Source organism: Schistocerca nitens, chromosome 5 (genome assembly GCF_023898315.1).
Source record: "Schistocerca nitens isolate TAMUIC-IGC-003100 chromosome 5, iqSchNite1.1, whole genome shotgun sequence".
Lineage (NCBI taxonomy): Eukaryota > Metazoa > Arthropoda > Insecta > Orthoptera > Acrididae > Schistocerca > Schistocerca nitens.
Genome location: NC_064618.1, coordinates 647,948,241 through 647,970,822, shown reverse-complemented (window position 1 = coordinate 647,970,822; position 22,582 = coordinate 647,948,241). Strand labels below are relative to the sequence as shown.

Sequence of the window (22,582 nt, the reverse complement as noted above, 5' to 3'; positions counted from 1 at the left end):
TCACTTCAGTAACTGCTGATTAGTTGCGTGATCTACCCATCTAATCTCCAGCAATATTCTGTAGCACCATATTTCGAAAGCTTCTATTCTCTTCTTGACTAAACTATTTATCGTCCATGCTTCACTTCCATACTTGGCTACACTCCATACAATTACTTTCAGAAAGGCTTCCTGGCACTTAAATCTACACTCGATGTTAACAAATTTTTATTCTTCACAAACGATTTCCTTGTCATAGCCAGTCTACATTTTATATCCTCTCTGCTTCGACCATCATCATTTATTTTTCTCCTCACGTAGCAAAATTTATCTACTACTTTAAGTGTTTCACTTCCAAATCTAATTCTCTCAACATCACCTGACTTTATTCGAGTACATTCAATTATCCTCGTTTTCCTTTTGTTGATGTTCATGTTATATCCTCAGTTCGAGACACTGTCCATTCTGACGAACCATTCTTCCAGGTGCTTTGCCGTCTCTGACCGAATTACAATGTCATCAGCATACCTCAAATTTTTTTCTCCACCGATTTTAATTCCTATTCCAAATTTTTCTTTTGTTTCCTTGACTGCTTGCTCAATAAGCAGATCGAAGACACCGGGGACAGGCTACAACCCTGTCTCACTTCCTCTCAACCATTGCATTTCTTTCATGCCCCTCGGATTTCATATTTGCCATATGATTTCTGTACAAACTGTAAAAAGCCTTTTGCTCCGTGTATTTTACAACTACCACCTTCAGAATTTGAAAAAGAGTATTCGTAAACATTGTGAAATGCGTTCTCTAAGTCTACAAAAGTTAGAAATGTAGATTTGCCTTTCCTTAACCTATCTTCTAAGATATATCGTAGGGTTACTGTTGCCTCGCATGTTCCAACATTTCTACGGAATCCAAACTGATCTTCCCAGAGGTCTTCTACCAGTTTTTCCGTTTGTCTGTAAGGAATTCGTGTTAGTATTTGGCAACAGTGTTTATTAAATTGACAGTTTGGTAATTTTCTCACCTGTCAACACCAGTTTTCTTTGGGATTGGAATTATTATATACTTCTTGCAGTCTGAGGATATTCCGCCTATATAATACATATTGCTCACCAGATGGTAGAGCTTTGTCGAGGCTGGCTCTCACAAGGCTATCAACAATTCTAAATTAATGTTTTCTACTCTCGGGGCCTTGTTTCGACTTATGTCTACCAGTGCGTTGTCAAATTCTTCACGCAGTATCATACCTCCCATTCCACCTTCATCTACGTCATCTTCCATTTCCATAATATTGCCCTCAAGTACTAGGCTCTTTTATTCACCCTCTATAAACTCATTCCACTTTTTTGCGTTTCCTTCTTTGCACGGATCTGGTTTTCCATCTGAGGTGTCGATAACCATACGAGTGGTGGTCTTTTCTCCGAAGGTCTCTTTAATTTTCTTGTAGGCTGTATCTATCTTACCCTGGTGATATATGCTCTAAATCCTTACATTTGTCCTCTAGCCATCCTTGCACTTCCTGTCGATCTCACCTTTGAGACGTTTGTATTCTTTATCACCTACTTCACTTATTGCATTTTTGTATTTCCTCCTTTCATCAATTAAATTCAATATCTCTTCTGTTACCCAAGGATTTCTACTAGCCCTCGTCTTTTTACATTTTTGATCCTCTGCTGCCTTTACTATTTATTCTCTCAAGTCTTCCCACTCTTCTTCTACCGTTATTGTCAATCGTATCCTAATGCTGTCTCTGGAACCCTGTACAGCCTCTGATTCTTGTAGTTTATCCAGGTCCTATCTCCTTAAATCGCCAAGTTTTTGCGGTTTCTTCAGTTTTGATCTACAGTTCATAACCAATAAACTTCCAGTGTCTCCAGACCTCTTTCAGGTATACACCCTTTTTTCATGATTCTTAAACCAAGTGTTAGCAATGATTAAGTTATGCTCTGCGCAAAATTCTACCAGACGGCTTCCTCTTTCATTCCTTAGTCCCAGTCCATATTCACCTACTACTTTTCGTTCTTTTCCTTTTCCTACTATCGGATTCCAGTCTCCCATGACTATTAAATTTTCGTCTCCCTTTCTTTTATCCCATCATACATTTCATCAATTTCTTCGTCATCTGCAGAGCTAGTTGGCATATAAACTTGTACTACTGTAGTAGACGTGGACTTCGTGTCTATCTTGGCCACAATAATGCGTTCACTACGCTGCTTACCCGTACTCCTATTTTTTTATTCATTATTAAACCTACTCCTGCATTACCCCTATTTGATTTTGTATTTATAACCCTGTATTCACCTGAGCAAAAGTCTTGTTCCTCCTGTCACCGAACTTCACTGATTCCCACTGTATCTAACTTTAACCTATCGATTTCCCTTTTTAAATTTTTTAACCTACCTGCCCGATTTATGGATCTGACATTCCACGCTCCGATCCATAGAACGAGTTTTGTTTCTCCTGATAACGATGTCCTCCTGAGTAGTCCGCGCCCAGAGATCCGAATGGGGGACTATTCTGCCCCAGGAATATTTTACCCAAGAGGATGCGATCGTCATTCCCCTTTCTTTCAGCCGTTTGCAGCACCAGCAGAGCAAGGCATGTTTGGCTGATGTTACAAGGCCAGTCCAGGCAATCATTGATATCGTTGCACCTGCAACTACTGAAAAGGCTTTTGCAGTGAACACATAGTGTGTTGTGGGGCGATCACTCTGTTGACCGGTTTCAACACACTAAAGGCGCCATCATCGGATCTGTGTCATGTGTCTTCACAGATCCGATGATGGTACCTTAATGTGTTGAAATCGATCATCTAGTAAATAGTATCTAAGCGATCTTGGCTTTTGAATTATTTCTACTGAAAAGGCTGTTGCCCCTCTTCAGGAACCACACGTTTGTCTGGCCTCTCGACTGATACCCATCCGTTGTGGTTGCATCTACGGTATGGTCATCTGTATCTCTGAAGCACGCAAGCCTCCCTACCTACGGCAAGGTCCATGGCTCATGGGATATAAATTACTAACTTCGAAATTCTCCTGTCATTGTGTGGCAGTTTTGATTGCTTGTGCTCGCATAGTGGTAAAAATATAATATGAAGCCCTTCTTTACATATAATTATGCACATAGAGTAGAGCCACCCCCACCCCTACCCCACACACATCATACACAGAATACTGTCTGTCACAAGGAAGACTATTTACAATGATGGCGATATGACAGATTCAAAATACGAAAAAATTTCATTCTCAGAGATTTTTTTGGAAATTTATGGTAAGTTCCTACGGGACCAAACTGGTGTTGTCATCGGCACTACTTAATCTGTCGTAAACTAACTTATACTATCGGCAACACACACACACACACCCATGCCCGAGGGAGGACTCGAACCTCCGACGGGTGGAGCCGCGCGAACCATGGCAAGGCGCCTCTGACGGCGTGGCTACCACGAGCGGCGTTGTCAGAGATGTTACGATGTTTTTTACTGTGCTGTGACAGCAGAATAAGTATAATGTATGAAGGTTTCATTAAACGCAATTTACATTGAGTGAGAGTTTTTCAAATTTAAATTAAACAAATAAACAGACAAGTTTGTCAGAAAATGCTACTGCAACAGATATAAACGTAACATCTATTTACAGTGCCATTTCTGGATAAGTATTGCCGTGTTGAAAAATAGCTCCACATTACTCTCGCCTCAGAGGTAACGCTTTAGGACATAAGATGTCCGTGACATAACGGTGTGCCGTTGCACTTCCCTCTATCGCTGCCAGCAGTGACCTGAAGCCATATATGACGGCTCACCGCAGCATAGCGCCATACGATGAAAGAATGGGACATCTCTACATATCGCCACCATAGTCGCCGGCGACGGTCATCAGGCATCGTGCAGATTCATTGCTGTACATAATGCGACATCATTCATCAGCAATTTACGCTGCTCAGTCACAGCACCGCTAGAACCTCAGCCATTTGTGTTGTGCTGTTAACGGCAGCCTAGCATGGGATAGCTACTGCCTAGTCTGGCTTCTGCTGGTCTCCGGCCAGTTGTGCGGGATGACGTGGAGTACCGCAGGTAGTCCAATACTTGTTTTCGGATGGCAGCTGCCGACGTGGAGGGGTTATCCTGTGACTGGTTATCCTCTCTTGTGGTGGTCAGTCGTGGTAGACCAGAAACATGACGATTATGGCTCCCATCATGTTTCCACGCTGTCCGACACTGGGCGAGCGCCACATCCATATGCCGCATAAATCTGAATATTATATTATTCGAACAGCCGAACAAATACAGACCCACAATGGAGACTCTTTGAAACTCAGTCTCGTGGTGAAAACGCTGACTCACACGTATTTGCGGCACCTCCGTGTCCTTTCTAGTGATTAATCTACATCTGACTCTGTTCACGCCTTTCATATTACCTACTAGGCCCAGTAACAATGCTGAACACGAACACTACTAATGCAGTCTGAAGGCCATACTATCTGACACACAAAATTGCACCCCTAATCATTTACGTATCCACTGACGGGGTCTACGTGTACGAAGTTACATCGACATCCGACCATGTCTTCTGGATGCTTAACTTTTTTTATCAGGCAGTGTATTTCAATATTTATGACAGTTTTATTTTGTTGCAAACAATCTAACTTGTCCAATAATAACATCTCAATCCGTCACGCTGTTCAATGTAACACTCAGATACAGTGTACATCATTATAATTTGAGTGAAAGTGCAATTAGAGTAATGTTAAAGTTATAGAAAAATTTTTTAAATGCTATAGTACTAGGAAACTAAAATAATATCTTTCCGAACGTTTCATTACATGTCTGGTTTTGTGAAAGTGTTTGCGTTGGTTATTTCGTAGTTTATATTTCTGTGTCGAAATTCGGTGCGGTTTGTTTTTATTATTTAATGATAAGGTTTCGAAAATAATTTAAGGAGCTAAATTATTTTAATCTCTATTTCTGAAGTTGATGAGTTTTCGCTGTACGGGTAAATGTTACTCCGAGATAACCGATTTTTGGCTGTAATAGAGAAAGCTCGCCATTCGGTAACGATTTTTTGCATCTCTTTAAAAATATTACATTTAATTGTATTTAATAATTAAAAGTAGTTAGTATTTATCTTTGTCATGTTGGTTCCGTGTGCGAACTGTTTCGTTAGCACACGATTTTTTTGTTAACCAGTAACGTAATAAATGGCTCTGAGCACTATGGGACTTAATATCTGAGGTCATCAGTCCCCTAGACCATAGAACTACTTAAACCTAACTAACCTAAGGACATCACACACATCCATGCCCGAGGCAGCATTCGAAAGTGCGACCGTAGCGGTCGCGCGGTTCCAGACTGAAGCGCCTAGAACCGCTCCGCCACTCCGGCCGGCAGTAACATAATAATTATTGTTCTCGTAACCAACTGGTTAGTGAAGTTAGACTGTTGAATGGATTTAGAAAGTACTTAATAGATTGTTTGGATTAAGTGAAAGATTAGTAGTAAATTTAGTTGACTTTGTTGTGAGTGATATGTATTACTTTACAACGATAATTCAGAATTTCTGTAGGAAGAAGGAAAAGTAAGTTATTGGTACCAGTAACTTGTAGTACATTTTATTTTAAGATAATCAGTTAGTACTTCGGTGACGACTGTCTTAATTTTCTTATCCGATTAGGCTCACGTGGTCACGGTGTTTTGAGTAGCATTGCAAAGAGAGGGAAGTTACAAAATGACAGGTTAAAGCTATTACTGTAATTCTTTTAAGTTGCGCTGAGAATTATCCCTCATTTGCGGCGACTAATTTCGGTGATAACGTCCAATGTCAAACAACCAGTCGAGATTCATGAGTCTGGCTTCTTGTGAATGTACTGGTTGTATTACTTTTCAATACTCCCGACAGAGGCGAAGGTTTGATAATGGACGTCATATCCGAAACTAGTCAACGCAAATAAAGGATTTTTCCCAGCGTAGCTTCGAAAGAATTACAAATACCATTTTTAAGGCTAGTAAATTGGCAACCCGTTTTTTTTCCTTTTTGTCTTTATTTTTGCAACATGCTAGAGGTTTATAAAAAAATGACCACATAGTCATTCTTAGAACATAATAATACTGAGCCAAACGTTGTTCGCGTTATGTCTACGTTCTCTGTACTGTCCAGCAGGCACATAGATAAGCCCTTTCCCAGAGACACGATATGCCCGGCAGTATATTCCGTTAGCACGTACTGTGCTTTGACGCATAACCATCAATGTCGAATTGTTTTTCTTTCTTCTCGGCCCAACTTTTCCTTTTTATTTTATATTGTTGGCAGTATTTAAGGACTTGGTTAAGAGTGTAGCACACAGCCTGCTCTCGTTTGTACTGTCATTCGCAACATGAAAAGCGCTGTGAAAGTGATCAAAAGTTAGAGGACGGAGCTAGGTGCTCGCAATGTGGCGTTACAGTCTGCAGTCCCTCACCGACTGAACGAGACGCCCTGGGGCCCTTTCCGGCCTGCGCGCCTGTTATCGGATATTGACCCAGCAGGGCCTTCGGTTATAAGCAGCTACGCGCTATTTTCCGCTCTAATTCCTTCCATCATAATTTCGGTCTTATAGGTTGTAATTACTGGTGTGCTTGAGATGGCCTTCCCTTTAATTAAAAAAGGTATTACGACAAACGAAGCGCCAAGGCCCGCAGCCCACATAGGAACACCACGCCCTGTCTTTCAGCGCATCCCAGTGCATGCGGAAATGTCCCTCCACAGAGGACTAAATTTGGCATTTCACATCATGGAAAACATAAGAAACTGTTAGCACAGGATATGATCCATCACAATTCATGGAAAGTACTTATTATATGCATGTATCACCGATATGATTTTATGATAAAGTTCATTCGCCGTTTCTCGCAGTTCAGAACATAGCGAAGGTTCACATCAATTTGTCATGTCAGGGTGGGCAAATAGTATAAATTTACAGTAAGTAACAGTCCACAAGTGGAAGTATGAAGTGTTTGCCTTAATGTAAGGGCTTTTTATCCACTTTCCTTGCAAATTTAAACAACTCTGAGAACTACCTGACTTACAGAACACTGGGAGATTCCAGGTCGGAGCCCGCTGAGCCATAATTTTAATACGTCACGAAGTTTCATAACAGTGCACACTCAGCTGCCAAAGTGAGAAGAACATTCTGATGACTTTGACAAACATTCTCTAAGATGGGCGTCTTTACAGCGCAAGACGGTAGGCTTAAGAGATATAGGGCTGCCAACCGGAATTCTGACCACAATTAGCAGTCTTGTTCAGTAACACTACTGAGGAAACTTCTGTTTTACGGGGTACATTTAAAAAGTCAGAATGTCTTTTAAACTCAAACGTTAGGAGTTCTCTCGACGAAAATGATCTGTACCAAGGTAACCAGCATGGATTCCGTAAAACATTGGTCACGCGAAACCCTAGGCTTGGTTTCCACGCATAACGTCTTAGAAGTCATGGATCAAGGCATACAGGGAGGAACAGTACTTCGTGACTTGCACAAAGCACTCGAATATGTATAGCTCCAACGCTTGTTAACAAATAGAGGATCGTGTAGGATATGAAACAAAATTTATTGCTTATTTGAGTACTTATTTTTGGGGATGGAGGGCGGATCAAGTTACCTTGGATGAGGAGTCATCGAAGACTTGAGAAGTAATTTCGTGCATGGTATAGTCAAGTCTCCTGGTTCATTTGCTGTTTATATCCAGTGTAAAGGACCTGGCAGACAATATCAATAGTAAAGTCCAATTTTTTGCTGATGAAGCAGTGACCTGTAACGAAGTACTCTCTGGAAACAACTACATCATTGATAAGTCGGATCTTGATAATACTTCAAAGTTACGCAAAAACTGGCAACCTGTTGTTGAAAGTGTACATATGTAAAATTATGAACTTCACAGAACAAAAAAAAAAAAAAAAATGTAGCATCCTTGACTACAATATCAATGAAGGTCAATTGGGAGCAGTCACATGAGACAAATATCTAGCGGTAAAAATTGTGGTGATATGTACTCGCTTCATTAGATGCCTTCAGTAGTAAGTGAAGACGGTGGTAGAGTTCGGTTCGCGCTGGTGAAAATGCTTTCAATCTACAAATTGACTGCTTAAGAAAACACTCGTGTGACCCAATCTAGAATATTGCTCAAGTGTGTGGGACATGCATCTAATAGGCTGGAAGGTGATAGTAATCGTATGCAAAGAATGTCAACACAAAATCCCACCGGTTGTTTGGCCCATAGGAGAGAGTCGCTGTGACGTTCAACAGCTGGAACAGGACGAGGTTCAAGACAGATGTCAACTCTTCCGCGAAAGCTTAATTATAAACTTTGCAAAACAATATTAAGTCAGGAATCTAATTACATATTGCAGCACACAATGTATCGGTCGTGCAGAGGCCGCGAAGACGAGATTAGACTTGAGTAAATGTTCACTAGTATAAAACTTCCTTTCAGAGTCAGACTGTAGGCTGGACAATGACTAGAACCTGGAACCTCTTCCAGCGAAAGACAAATGTTTAATCTATGGCGAAGTTTCAAGATTAGTCTACCAACATCAAGCACGGAGGATTTTAAGCAATTATTCTCCATTTTCTCCGTATGTGAATGGTACAGAAGGATATCTTAATACGCATTAGAAATGGAAGTTAGATCTGCATGCACTTCGCAATCCTGTGAAAAGTACTAATGTAGTTATTAGATATTGTGCTCACACTACATGAAGCTGAACGACTTCAAAAAATGTCTGAGCACCAGTATACGAGAATAACTCTTCCTATTTTTGTTCCTTACCACTAAAGAAGCGCTAAGAGACAATCGACTGATTCTTGACTATCGCTCATCATTCTGGGACCGTAAGCAGAGAGGACTAAAAGCGCTGACAAAGAAACTCAAAATAACAACAGCGAGTTCCTTCACGAAGTTCAGTAAGAGAGAGAAGTTTCGGAAACATTCGCAAATTCCAGTAGCAGACGCTGTAAGACAGAGCTTGCGAATTACGGATAACTTTACAGTTAAAATTTCCATAGCTTACGTTTCAAGAAGAAACATAAAATATATCACTCCCTTCTGAACGGATATTGTCATGAAAGAAATATCAGGAAGAGAGAAGTTGATACGAAAACTTATCGTCAGTGGTTATTCCCAAGCACGATTCGTGAACGGAACAGGACGGGGGGAAATGACAGAAGTATCAGAAGAACCCTTCGTCACATACCATACGGTAGCCTGTGAAGAATATGCCTGTCGTTTAATTCGTAACGCAACACTTTCTTACCTCAGACAATTTCCGTTGAAAAAATGCGGAATTTGTTGTGGGACGTCGGGAAATTTTCCCATCTCCGCCCTGTAGTTCCAGCGCTATACGTAGCCTTCAAAATGGCGTCCGTAACGGAGATTCGTTGTAAGCAGAGAGCTGTCATTTAGTTTACAGAGCATTTAAGATATTCCTAGGACCTTGCAGAATGTCTACAGAGACCTGACAGTGAACCAATGCACGGTGAGTTATTGGGCGAGGCGTCTGTCATTATCTCAACAAACTTGCCCAATTCTGTCCGATCTCCTGTCTGACAGACGGCCGCACGCAAGTGTGACTCCTGCAATGCTGGAACGCTTGGGGACACTCTTTCGAACTGATCGATGGACCACAATCAAACACCTCCCTCCATAAGTGGATGTCTCTGTTGATATGCTGACACACTCGTACACCAGTCGGTGTACTCAAACGTCTGTGTACACTGGGTTCTTCGCCACCTAACAGAAGACCATAAAGAGCAACGAAGGACCACCTGTGTGGAGTCTCTTGGGTGTTATGAGGCTGATCTTGACAATTTTTTGTCGAATGTCGCCACAGGCGATAATGCATCGGTTCATCACTTTGAACTGCATACAGAACGGCAATCCACTGTGTGGCGTCACACCGACTCTATTTCGAAGACAAAGTTCAAACCCGCATCCTCAATCAGTCAGATCATGGTGACGGTCTTCTGGGGCTCTGAATGGGTTATTCTTTCGTTCGCTCGCTCATTTGGGGGGGGGGGGGGAACCAAACAACGAGGTCATAGGTCCAATGGCTTTAGGGAAGGAAGCGGAGGGAAGTCGGCAGAGCCGTTTCATAGGAACCATCCCGGCATTTGCTGAAGCGATTTAGGGAAATCACGGGAAATCTAAATCAGGGTGGCTCGCTCGGTAATGGGTTATTCTGTTTGATGTCGTCCCTCCTGGTGCAATCATCGACTCTGAAGTGTATTGCGCTACCCTCAGGAAATTTAAGTAAAGACTTCAGCAGGTTCGTCGCCACAAAAATGCAAACTATCTCCTTCTCCATGGCAATACAAGGCCTCATACAAGTCTGGGAACCTGAAAGGAGCTCACAAGACTTCATTGGACTGTTCATCATACACCCTACATTCTGGATTTCGCACCTTCTAACTTCCGTTTGTTTCACCCAATGAAGGATGCACTCCACGAAAGGAATACATGGGTGATGGTGATGCTATCGACACAGCAAGAAGTTATTCGACGAGCAGAGTGCTACCATGTGGGCACACGGCTCCTCACAGTAAAGTGGCGTACAGCTGTCTCACTAAACAGACATTATGTTCAAAAGGAGAGTTTTGTAGCCAAAAGGGTGGAGAATAATTTGGTGTATTCGAATCCTGAAGAAAACGTACCAGCTTCCCCCAAAAAATGCATTGAATTACTTATTGAACGCCCATTGAAGAACAAGGTGTAGTATATTCAGTAGCGTCGAATTCAATTTTATAGATGTTTCAAGTATTCCGTTATTCCTTTCTAAGACTGACCTTGAGATGATTACTAGCTATCACAATGTCCAATGACATCTGTCAATAATATTTTAATTATTTGAAAAATTTTGGTGGACTTCATGGAAACAATTAGTGTACAAGCTTCTAAAGGAGTTTTAATGTAAATAAACCTCTAATATTACCAATGAACTTCCACGCTTGTGTTACAGTGGCAAATAAGTTATTTTATGCAATTATCAAATTTGTAAGAAGTTCAGAAGTTGGTTCCTGTGACCAAGAAAATTGAAGTCAGACAGAAAAAGACATCCGAGGTGCTCTGTGACTCTATCAATCAAAGTACTGCCATTGACTCTTACTGTTTTAGGAAATGGTAATCATAAATACTTTCACACAAAATATTACCTCCCTAGGACATACAATAAACGTAACTTATAAAGATACTTTCTTGAGCAGAAAATGTATGTGTTGCTTGATATGATTTCTGCTCAGTAGTCCACAGAGTTTTGCTGAGGAGTTTGTATCATTCTGTTTAACTCCTTTTGATATAGAAGTGGCAACGGTCTTGCCACAGTGGATACACCGGTTCCCCTGAGATCACCGAAGTTAAGCGCTGTCGGGCGTGGTCGGCATTTGGATGGGTGACCATTCAGGCTGCCATGTGCTGTTACCATTTTTCGAGGTGCACTCTACCTAGTGATGCCATTGAGGAGCTACTCGACCAAATAGTAGTGGGTTTTGGTCAAGAATACCATCTTACGACCGGGAGAGTGGTGTGCTGACCCCACGGCCCTCCTATCCGCACCCTCCTCTGAGGATGACACGGCGGTCGGATGGTCCCGGTAGGCCACTCGTGGCCTGCTGATGAAGTGTTTTTATTTTATAGATATAGAAGTATTAAAATAAGCATAGGATGAGAACGTTGGTTCTGCATCACCTATTAAAAATTATATACAAAAATAGTTCAATTTTCTGTTTTTAACATAAATAATCATAAATATATTAATAAATAACATCCATATGGCAATGTTTTAGTTTAGAAAACGTATCTTGCATCATCATGAGGACTCAGTGCAAACAACTACTTCTTATAAAAATGTATAAAATTCCTTTTAAAAGGTATTAAGTGATCGAACTTATAATTTGCCATAATGGAACAACTGCTTCAGATGGCACAAATGAAGAACTTTTTGGTACAAATTACTGTGTGGTTGGTACCAACATTCATTATGATTTAAGCTTTGAATGTCATCGATATCATTTTGAAATAATTCTTAATTGGAACCATTAAAGTAAGGATACATTACTGCTCAATAAACATCTAAATGTTGCCAACCTAATTCAAGACCCATTTCAAGAACTGCAACATCAAATAGATTAGTTTGACATTTTTATGTATTTATTATTCATATTTGTTAAAAAAAGGATGACCATGTTACATTATCCATCAGGATCCTTTGAACATCAGCGACCAGATATATCATATGTGTGTATTCATATTTTATTAAAATAACACAATTAATTATATCACATGAAATCTGAATATAAATATATTTTAGCTATCAACGAAGTGCTACCTCTGTTACATATAATACTCTATTATTTGCCTCTTTATATTTCAATTTTATGTTTCTTTTGATCCATTTTGATGTAGTGGTTCTACAGATATGAAATGTATCTTTTACACGACATCTAGGCCTATTCATAAAACGTGAAGTCTCTTTACTTCACCCACCATTTATCCTAAATTTATGTGGTAACCAAAATAACATTAATTTTTCTTTGAATACATCATCACTTACTTGTGTTGCTTAAGCTGCTGATGAAATATTCAAAAAACCAAAATCATTGAAATATTTAATTGCTTCAGTCTTTTCATCTGGCCACAGGTTTAACACTGCTACTATTTTCGGAAACAACAATAGTAGAAGTAACTTCATATAAATAAAATTAAAAATCATGAGCTGTGATGACTTTAAACAATATTTCTTGTAAGAAAGTTTTCTATTACATGGAGTCATTTCTAGACATAGATGGCTCTATATGCTACAGAAAACCATACTGATGATGAAGATAAGTTACATTTTATTGATCTTTAAGAGCTCAGGGACCTCTCAAAATTTACAACCCCACTCTGCATTTATCAACGAATCTGGTTAATAACTTTCACTTTTAAATTACAAAAGGAGACAGCTAAATTATATAAAAGTAGGTTACCTGTGACGTTTTGTCTTCAATTCAAAAACACAGGGAATAGAAAAGAAACCTATTATATGATGGTCTAATAGACCACATAGAAAAAGGAATGACTCATCTAATTCATTTTAAAGATCTGAATAAAATGAAGGCTAATTATTCAATAGAAGGATTTGATTGAGCTATAGAATTTTTAATACAAAGGAAAAATGTAATTTGGGGAATGTTTCCATATGTTATGCCTGAAACAATCGAACAGAATTTAAGGCCAGTTTTCTTTTCTTTAAGATTATTTCACAATAACCCTTGATGTAATTATTAAGTCATTAGATCAGAAAGAAGAAGCCTAGAAATACAAATTAGTAGATTAGAGGTATACAACCAGGTTTAAGAATTGTTAAGAGTTAATTATGATCATAATTCAGTAAACCTATAACTAGGAATGAGAGAATATTTACACATTGTTTGCTATCATAATTATTTTGATATTTTGGACGATTGCACACAAGAAGAATTGATTAATGATACTAGTAGTGTTTACGAGATTGAGTTAGCATTAAATTTTTGGTAACATATGTACACACTGGAAAGAAGGGTAATCTGTTAACCATTCATCAATACATTCTATATGAAGCACATGATTATATTAATTTTCAGTACTTGATGATTTAGGATGGTTAAGTATACACATCAGTAGATGCTTTCTGGCTGCTCTAGTATTTCGTGATGTATTGTTATTATCCTTTGTATGAAAGCTTCAGATAAATTTTGACAATTCAAAATGTTTTCCCCTGTCAAATTTGTCTAACATTCTATTATAAAATCTTCAGGCAGTGCTTGATCACTGTGGCATTCACTGTGTTATTCAGTGGTTTGGTATTAAACTAACTTGTAAATGAAAATGATAATCTTATTTTATTACATTGAGTAATTACTAAATAATTTTGCTCCCGGCTAAAGATTTGGTCAAGTTGCTAAAGAACTCCAAGTTAATGTTGTGTTAAAGTGTTGTCTGTAAGTTGTGTAAGTGTCACTAAATCACAGTTCATACAACAGGTTCTATTCAACTATTGATTATGATGGAAACAGTTATCTTCAGCAAAATGATCATGAAAACCACCAAATATCAGCCACGCACAACACTGATGTATGTTTCCTGAAACAATATTCTTCGCAACTCATGTGTATATAATTTCGGCTCCATATGTCAGCTAGAAAAGTTTGTTATAAGGATCGTGCTATGAGCACTGTTTATAAAGAACCAATGTCTCGAATCATTTTCATTCAAATGAGTTCAGGACCACCGGTGCACATTTATTTTTACAAATTTGTATTACCTTCCGCATTTATGTCTGCAGAGTTGCATAATTTGAATTTGCTGCTGAGATAATTGTTAAGATGGCGGCGGACAATTGATAGAGAATTTCTATTGTTACAGCAAATACGATAATTATTTGAAATGCTTATTAAACTTTATATTCGTATTGTGCACTATTTAGATTTCATCAAGCAAACAATTGATTTTTTTTCCAAGGAAAACACAGACAAAAACGCGATACGAATCAGTGTCATCAATGGCTGCGCTCCTTGCAGTGGAAAGAAATAATTAACACAGATAATGCTTACTGAGAGAGTAATTAAAGTTACAAACAATTATTCACCCATATTTATAATAATAATGAACTCTATTCTCAAGTAATAATTAACAAATAATTACAATATCTTAACAGACCTCAGTTTGATATGTGTCCGCAACCTACAAAAGCCAACCAATAAAAGGTAAAAACAAAGGAAGACAAACGCAGATCATAAAAGGAATTTACAATTATCATTGTCTTTGTATGATACACATCGATATGTCCAATAACATCATAGAATATTATGTAAATAATTAATATTTAACATTGTTTTCACTGTCTCGTCGCACTCTAGCCAAAAATTTATCACGTGGATGTTACATCCCCTTTTTTATCCACCCAATTTATTTTATCTTGAAATTCTCTCATAAAATTTCGAATAAATCTTGGATGACTGTCATAGTATTCCAATGTATTCCATATTGAAATCATCTCATTAAATCATCTAATAAGTTTTGTTCACATGAAATACCACACCAGTTTGCCTTGATATTCTCTAATAAAATCTTCAACTAACTATTCATTAAATGATGCATTTCTGCAATCTGCTTTTATTTTCTGAATCCATGACATATATGGCCAATGTAATCCATCTTAAATTCTCTAATGCAGTTTTTAGTTAACTTTCGTTGAGATAACATATCCGAATCAATTTTATCTTGCATCCTCTTCTGAAAATTTTTCTTAATGTTTGTTGCAATATAGTATTCCAATATTTTGTCTTGAAATTCTCTTACAAATTTTCGAACAAATTTTGTTCAATTGATAGAATATCCCATGTAATTGTATCATTAATGTCTCTTATAAAATTTTCAGCTACGTTTTGTTGCAATGTAGTATCTCACTTTATTATCTCTTGGAATTTTTTTAAAAAAATTCTCAAACAATTCAAAATGTTCTACTCTCACTGTCCACCCAGCTTATTACTGTATTCAGCAACTTCATTTCTATATGTTTCACATTCTGAATACGATTTATATAAGTATTCAAAACACACATTTGCAAAATCATTTTCAATCCAAGCAAGTGAGTTTATGTTATTTCTAGAATATCCATTAATAGTTTCTTCTTTTGCCATAACTTTTAGATCTTTTTGAGTACAGAACATCTGCTTAAAGTTGTTGTTGCTGTTAGTGTTATTGAGGAGATCAATAAGTTGTTCTCTAACTTTACAGTATTCTCTCTATTAGAAGTCTTCACTAAGTTTTAGGGCTTGTAGATTCATTATTTTTAGGATTTAATTTTTATGATAAAATGAAAAAAATACTATTTCTAGGCTCTAATTATGAATTCATTCAGAATAAGGCATCTCAACAAAATGTAGTTACTTGGTTCAGTGGTATGTGAACAGAAAAATTTGTTTGTATCAATAATGCCATAGTTTTTCTTATTTTGTTTCCTTGTAAATAATTTCACACATAAATTTTAAGCAAAATGAATTATGTTTTATTCATCATGGTATTTCTTCCACTATGAACTTACCACCTGGATATTATACGAAATGCAAAGAAATTTAGTTCTCTGTCATTAGAATATATATATATATATATATATATATATATATATATATATATATATATATATATATATTCAAAATATTTGTCTATTAAATTTTATTTCTTTGGAAATGACATCAACTGGCATTTGCACTTCCATTAATATAACTGAATTTATTCAGAAGAACGGCTATCAACTAAATTTAGGTAGTTGAATAAATGAGATTTGAATTGCATTGTTTGAAGAAGACTTTGTGTTGATCACAAATGATATTTTACATTTTGTTACTTATGGAACACAGTGTTCAAAGGGATGCACTGAATATGTAAATGTTATTACGACAAAATTCATTAAATCTTTAAAAAATTGCAATCGGGAATATATAAAATAACAGTAGTCCATTTGCTTTAGAATAAAAATATTTAAGAAATAAAAAAATTAACACAAAATAATTAAAATGAATACATGGATTTTATTAACAGTAAGAAACTTCAAGTAATTGATAAGTAATTTGAAAGTAATAAAATAGTTAATGATATTAAAGACAACCATTAGTTGTCTAAAGTATACTAGAAGTATAGAAAAAATTAATCTCATCCAGCTGCAAAGAAATATGATAACGAATAAAAATTAGAAGTGGATCACAGTACTTACTATACAGCAAGACCAACAGATTATAAAGAGTAAAAAATAAGACATGTAGACTACAAATACCTAAAATAGAAATTAATGATATATCTATATCATCACAACAGATATTCTACAAAAATATCGTTTCTATAATGTTGGTGGAACATCAATCAAGGGAATCAAAGTTACATTATTTATATGCAACCTAGAAAGCATGCAGATCAAAAATTTCATATATACACACCAAAGAGTGTATAAACTACAATGTGATTGAAGAAAAGTGTAAATCAACTTTTAAGTGCTTCAGCACTGAAGACAGTAAAGATATACGATATTTAATGACACAAAATATTACATAAATAGTTTTGTTGAGGATAAGAGTAATTCATTACTACACAAATATGATGTCTATAACGATAAAAATAAAAAATATGCTATGTGAGAACGTTGTAACATCAGCAGTGTATATTCAGTGAGTTATCATCATTCATGAACTTGCTACTAATGCAAACAATAAGGTAATTAATAAAATTGTTTCTGGTTACATGGTGGTCCACAGCCTAAAAGTGTTTCATAGAAGGAAAGATTGGCCATTGCAGTTTGTATTGTATTTTATCACAATTGTGCTGTTAGGTAACTTCAGCCATATGCCATTATCGGGGAACTGAAATAAACCACTCTGGAAGAGCATAACATGTGTGCGTAGATCTTCATGTATAAGTAAAGCATTCAAATACTCGAATTAACATAATGAGATTTACAGTGCAGTACCATAATTTCATTGCCTATGTCACATATTACATATAGTGCTCATCACATTCTTTTATGCCACATATATAAAATCAGAGGTTGTATTCCATAGTAACAAACTTCAAGTGCTACAGCCTGAGAGACAAAAAAGCTGTTACAATATTGTTACATATGACTTAACTCCCAAACATTGTAAAAATATCGATAGCACTGTACAGTTACAGTGCATTTACTGCTGGCATGCCAGGCTTAGTTGAGGTACTGTGCACAACCTAACTAGTCGCCAAAGGTCACTTAACTACATATGTATTCTTTACAGTACATTAAAATCATTTATGGAAGTATAAATATAATAAAATATTGACAGAGAAAGAATATTTTTATTATTGGTGTGCTGGACTTAAATTTGTAACATAGTCAAAAGTGATTTAGGTACTTACAGATACACAGAGACCAGCTTATTTATGTACTGGACAGATGAATGATACACAAAAATACAAATTTCAAAAATATATTAAGTTTATATTATCTATGATAGATCAGTAATACCAGAAGTAAATTTATGACAAACAAATATGTGAGTATAGGTCTGCCCACAACTAGATGGATAGGAAGTGGTAACAGTAACCAATAAATATATACATTGAAAGTGGTGAATTGGTTTCCATGGTATGGTAATATATATACTGATGTTTTGTCTGTGTTGTAATGTGAAGTTAAGCTTGTGATTCGAGAAACTGTTAAGCTCGTATTTAATTTCATAAGTAATCTGGTGATCAGCAATGCAAAAGTTAACCAAACATGCAGCATTTAGGTGTGTACTGCAAAACTTGTGGCGATAGATCTGTCGGTCCCATTAAATTTAAGAAAATAGTCCTATTAGCGGTAATTTAAGCAATCTGATTGTGAGAAAAATCTGAAATCCAAATAATATCCTGTTTGAAAAGTATGTCACTGCTGAAATGTTTATTGTATCATACATAAATTTTAAATGGCCGACTTGTTTGCACAATAAATCTCCAAACAACTGGATCTGCCGATTCTGTGCTTGTTAAATGTAGAAATCAAATTGCTATGTGCAATGTTTGTTTTAAACCATAGAGACATCCACAAAACTTCTGACCTACTGTGTCTCATAACTGCAGTGATCATTGACAATTAATGTTCTGAAACTGAGAAAATCAAAGAAGAAAAATTATGTATGTGAAACTTGAAAAAAAAGAGACAAGATCTAACTGAGAAAAACAATAATTTAAATGTACTTACAAAAGTTTACGTCACTAAGCCAAAGTATTTCAACACTTGAAATGTTAAAAATTCTCTTTACATTAATAGTGGAATATACCGAACAATTCTCTTTACTTTCCTACAGCCACATATGCTATCCATCTCCGAAGCAAAATCATTAAATCACACATTGTTACACTACTATAAAAATCTCCAATTCTGAATCACTGACCAAATTGTTTACTACACCTGGATGTCTCAGCAAATGCGCTATTACAGCACCTTTTGAAATCTTCTGAATGAATTTATAATATATCTCTCCATATACGAAAAATACTATAAGAATTTTATTGCCAACACACAACATCACCTTAAGCACATTTTACTCCATCGCAAGATACAACTCAACTCCTCCTCCACTGTAACTCCAAGACTAGACTCCACAGACAAACAAAGGTTCTACTAACAGTCCCTCTCAGTGCAACATCTATGGCAGAAGTATTGCCCTCTATTACTCAGATGCTATTTACGCTTTACTTTTCCACATGACATCCAAAATATTACCTAAATTATAATTTTCTGTATAAAACACATGCATTACATTAAGCCTCAGCCCCTGTGGACAGTATTTCACAGGATGATTCTGTAGGATATATCCTCATAAACCCTATACTCATCTCAAAATATTCATTGCATTATTATTATAAGCATCATCATCATCTCAAAGTCCTCTATAATCATTTACTTATCTCTTACATACTAAGTATATGAAAGAAAAAGGAAAAATCTTGTGACTATCTGCAAATAATCCTGTAGTTGCATCATCCTTGTGGAGTTAATTACATGAAAATTAAAACACTTTTACATCGTTTTCATAATGCTTCAGCACAAAATGGGCTAAAATTCACTGTAACTCATCAATGTAGTCAAAGACCTGCTGGCGATTAACACTTTCTTCTTTATGATGCACAATGGTGGTTCAAATTATTCATTTTCTTGTATCCTTGTATATGGCTCTTATGTGTTAATTCAGTATTATGGTGCTGCATAGGAAAAAATAATTCAGTGGCTTGTTAAAAATGATCTTTATTCTGCAACAGTAAAGTGGTATCGTGTGAGTGTAAGAAATAGTATAAAAGAAACATAGTTGGTGGTGTTACTGAAAACATACATAAAATAATGACATATTGTGTTATAAACATATCGCTAATACATCAAAATTGTCATATGAGAGGAAAAAAAGGGGAAAATTATGTCAGACATTCTGTTAAAAAAATGTGCAACCTAAACAGTGTTAAAATTCTTAACACTAAACATTACAATAGAGAGGAAAAATGTATTATTTATTGGATAGTCACTAAGAAAGAAAAAAATCATTCATGAAAAGTTTGACATTTGTGATATTGTGTAATCTGCAAGATTCCTTTGTGGGTAAAGTTTCTATTTCAACCAAATTAGGATGTGCAGTACAGCGATTCCGAAAAGGGCCATTCCATAGAAAAAATAAGTATCTAAACTTATGTTTGTCTTTGTGGGAAAGTCGATGCGACCTTATGAGAACCTTCTGACTGCATGCTAATTCCAGTGTTTGAATTACTGGTCATTCTGTGGTAGAGAATAAGTAAATTTGTGGATCCAATCGTTTGCACGTAGATAATTTGCACTAATTCGAAAAACTTTGAAATTATGAATTGACAGGAAATGTCTGAAGTGAAAACTGAAATACCTCGGCGAATTACCATATTTTGGTCTGTTAAAATCGGGATGAGAGAAGCCATTGTCAAAAAAACCTCTCACGTCTGAGTGGGTCTAATTTATGATGTTGCACTGAGGCATTTTTATGTTCGAAACGATTTGGATACTGGTTGTACTTAAAATTAGACGATGCAATCTTCCTGTAAGTGATTGCGATGTCAGAATTTATGCTGCATATCCACAGCTTGCGTCTATCGTTCCCAATTGATTTGCGATGTATCATTGGACAGATTGAAAGTCTTTCGATTCCACACACTTTACTAGTTGTCTTGAGTCGGGATTGTCGTCAGTGTATTGCTGAATTTGTCCAACGTTGTTGTTAGGATCCTCAATCTCAGACTATGTAGTGAGCAATTGCTCTTTAACATTATGCACATTGGCTTGAATGGGCTTGATCGGCAGGAAATGCAGTTGGTTCTTTTTGTGGACCATTGTGACCAAAATGTTTCTTATTCCCTCAAGGTAATCAATATAGCTTTGTCCTGTTCGTGAACGTCTGTAATGTTTTGTAATTCTTCTTTAACTACCATCTGTGGTTCTGTAAACAGTTGTTTTATATCTGACTGTTGATTCACTATCTTTTCGATGTGCAAATTAAGAGTATGTATAGAAGTGTGTTCGAATCGTTTGTGGCATTCTTCTTGTTTTCTGTCTAAATACTGTTAGAGTTGCTTTATATTTTGTTCTCTTTGCTGTACATGCTATTCGAGGTGTTGCATGTTTTGTTGGCTATTCTGTCTAAGTTTTAGGGTTTGTAGGATATTTTGGTGCATAATTTGTTGTAACATGAGTTTAATATTTTTCTTCGTAAAAGGAACTTCATGTTGCGAAATTGTGTGCTTAATCATCTCTGCATTGCATGCTGTGTTGTGTGGCAAAATCTGCATACCTTTCATGACATAATTATTAGACTGAAGTCAGTTTTGCAAATCATTAGCCCGAGCGAAATTATGGAACTCAGCTGTGGTTTACGGTGTCCTGAGACACAGTAATATCAGCATTGGCAAAAATGTTGGAATCAGTAGTCATTTGCATCACTGCACAGAAAATTATCGGACTGATTGGCTTATTTCACATTTACCCGACACCTGGCGCTGGCTAGACGGCTTTGAGGGTGAAGCGCTTGTGGGACGTTCCACACCAGGCCGGCAGACGACGTGGAAGGCTAAACGGCAGCCGACAGCTTAGCCTATGCTGTGGGACGCCGTCAGCGCCCACTCTGTCGGCCCGCTGTCGGCGCCGTGCGGAAATACCGGCACAGGTGGTGGAGCATGCAGAACAGTAGAGCACTACACATCTACCCGACAACTATCGTGTCCCGGCCAGTTGTGTTTTGCTTTGTTCACGGTTCAATCTCTTCTGGACTTTCCTAGTCTACTATGTCAAGGCGGTAATTCATATCGAAATCCTGATAACATTAGTTCAGGATGCCCAGTTTTGTGGGGAAAGACTTCCTGTACTTACAGGGACCGAATACAAACAAGGAGTGCATTCGCCGAAGTTTGCAAAGAACTGAACGAAGGCTTTGAATGGATGTGTGGCAAAGACATAGACAACTAAGGTAAGTACAGATGTTGATTTTCACTTTAAATACAAAAAAATTTTACATCAGTCGCACATTAAATTGTAGATAATTGCCTTTTCACAGTACCTCAGTGCGTCACAAAATAATCCGTCATAATTTTTCGTACATAACTGGCAGGAATTAAGCCAGATACACATTCACTTCTCGTTATACTTTCAAGTCCAGTTATGGACAGAGTATCCTCCGGGTTGTAGCCTTCTTTTTTAAGAATGGTGTTGTGCAAAACAACACACTTTGGACAATGTCAAGACCAAAATTGGGTTTTAAATTATACAGCTCTGTGGAAAATCCTACATTTATTAGTCAGTATTCCAAATGAGCATTCTATGTACTTCCAGGCTCTTGACAGGCGATAATTAAACTCTCTTTTAGCAAGTGTTAAATGTTGTCCAGAGTATGGCCACTGAAGGTGTTGATGTAGTACAAAAGCTTCACCACAAATTAAAAAATAACGTACCTTTTGATTTACAAAGGCGTCTGCCTTCGGAAATTAACCAGTTTTTTTCCGTCAGTGATTTCCACAAAGAACATTCCTTAAATATAGTAGAATCAC

At 37.0% G+C, this 22,582-nt stretch overlaps 1 pseudogene; it reads left to right on the top strand.

Annotated features, from left to right (window-relative positions):
* The first annotated feature begins 11,307 nt into the window (after positions 1-11,307).
* Positions 11,308-11,425, top strand: LOC126260977 (5S ribosomal RNA; annotated as a pseudogene).
* Positions 11,426-22,582: the final 11,157 nt, after the last annotated feature.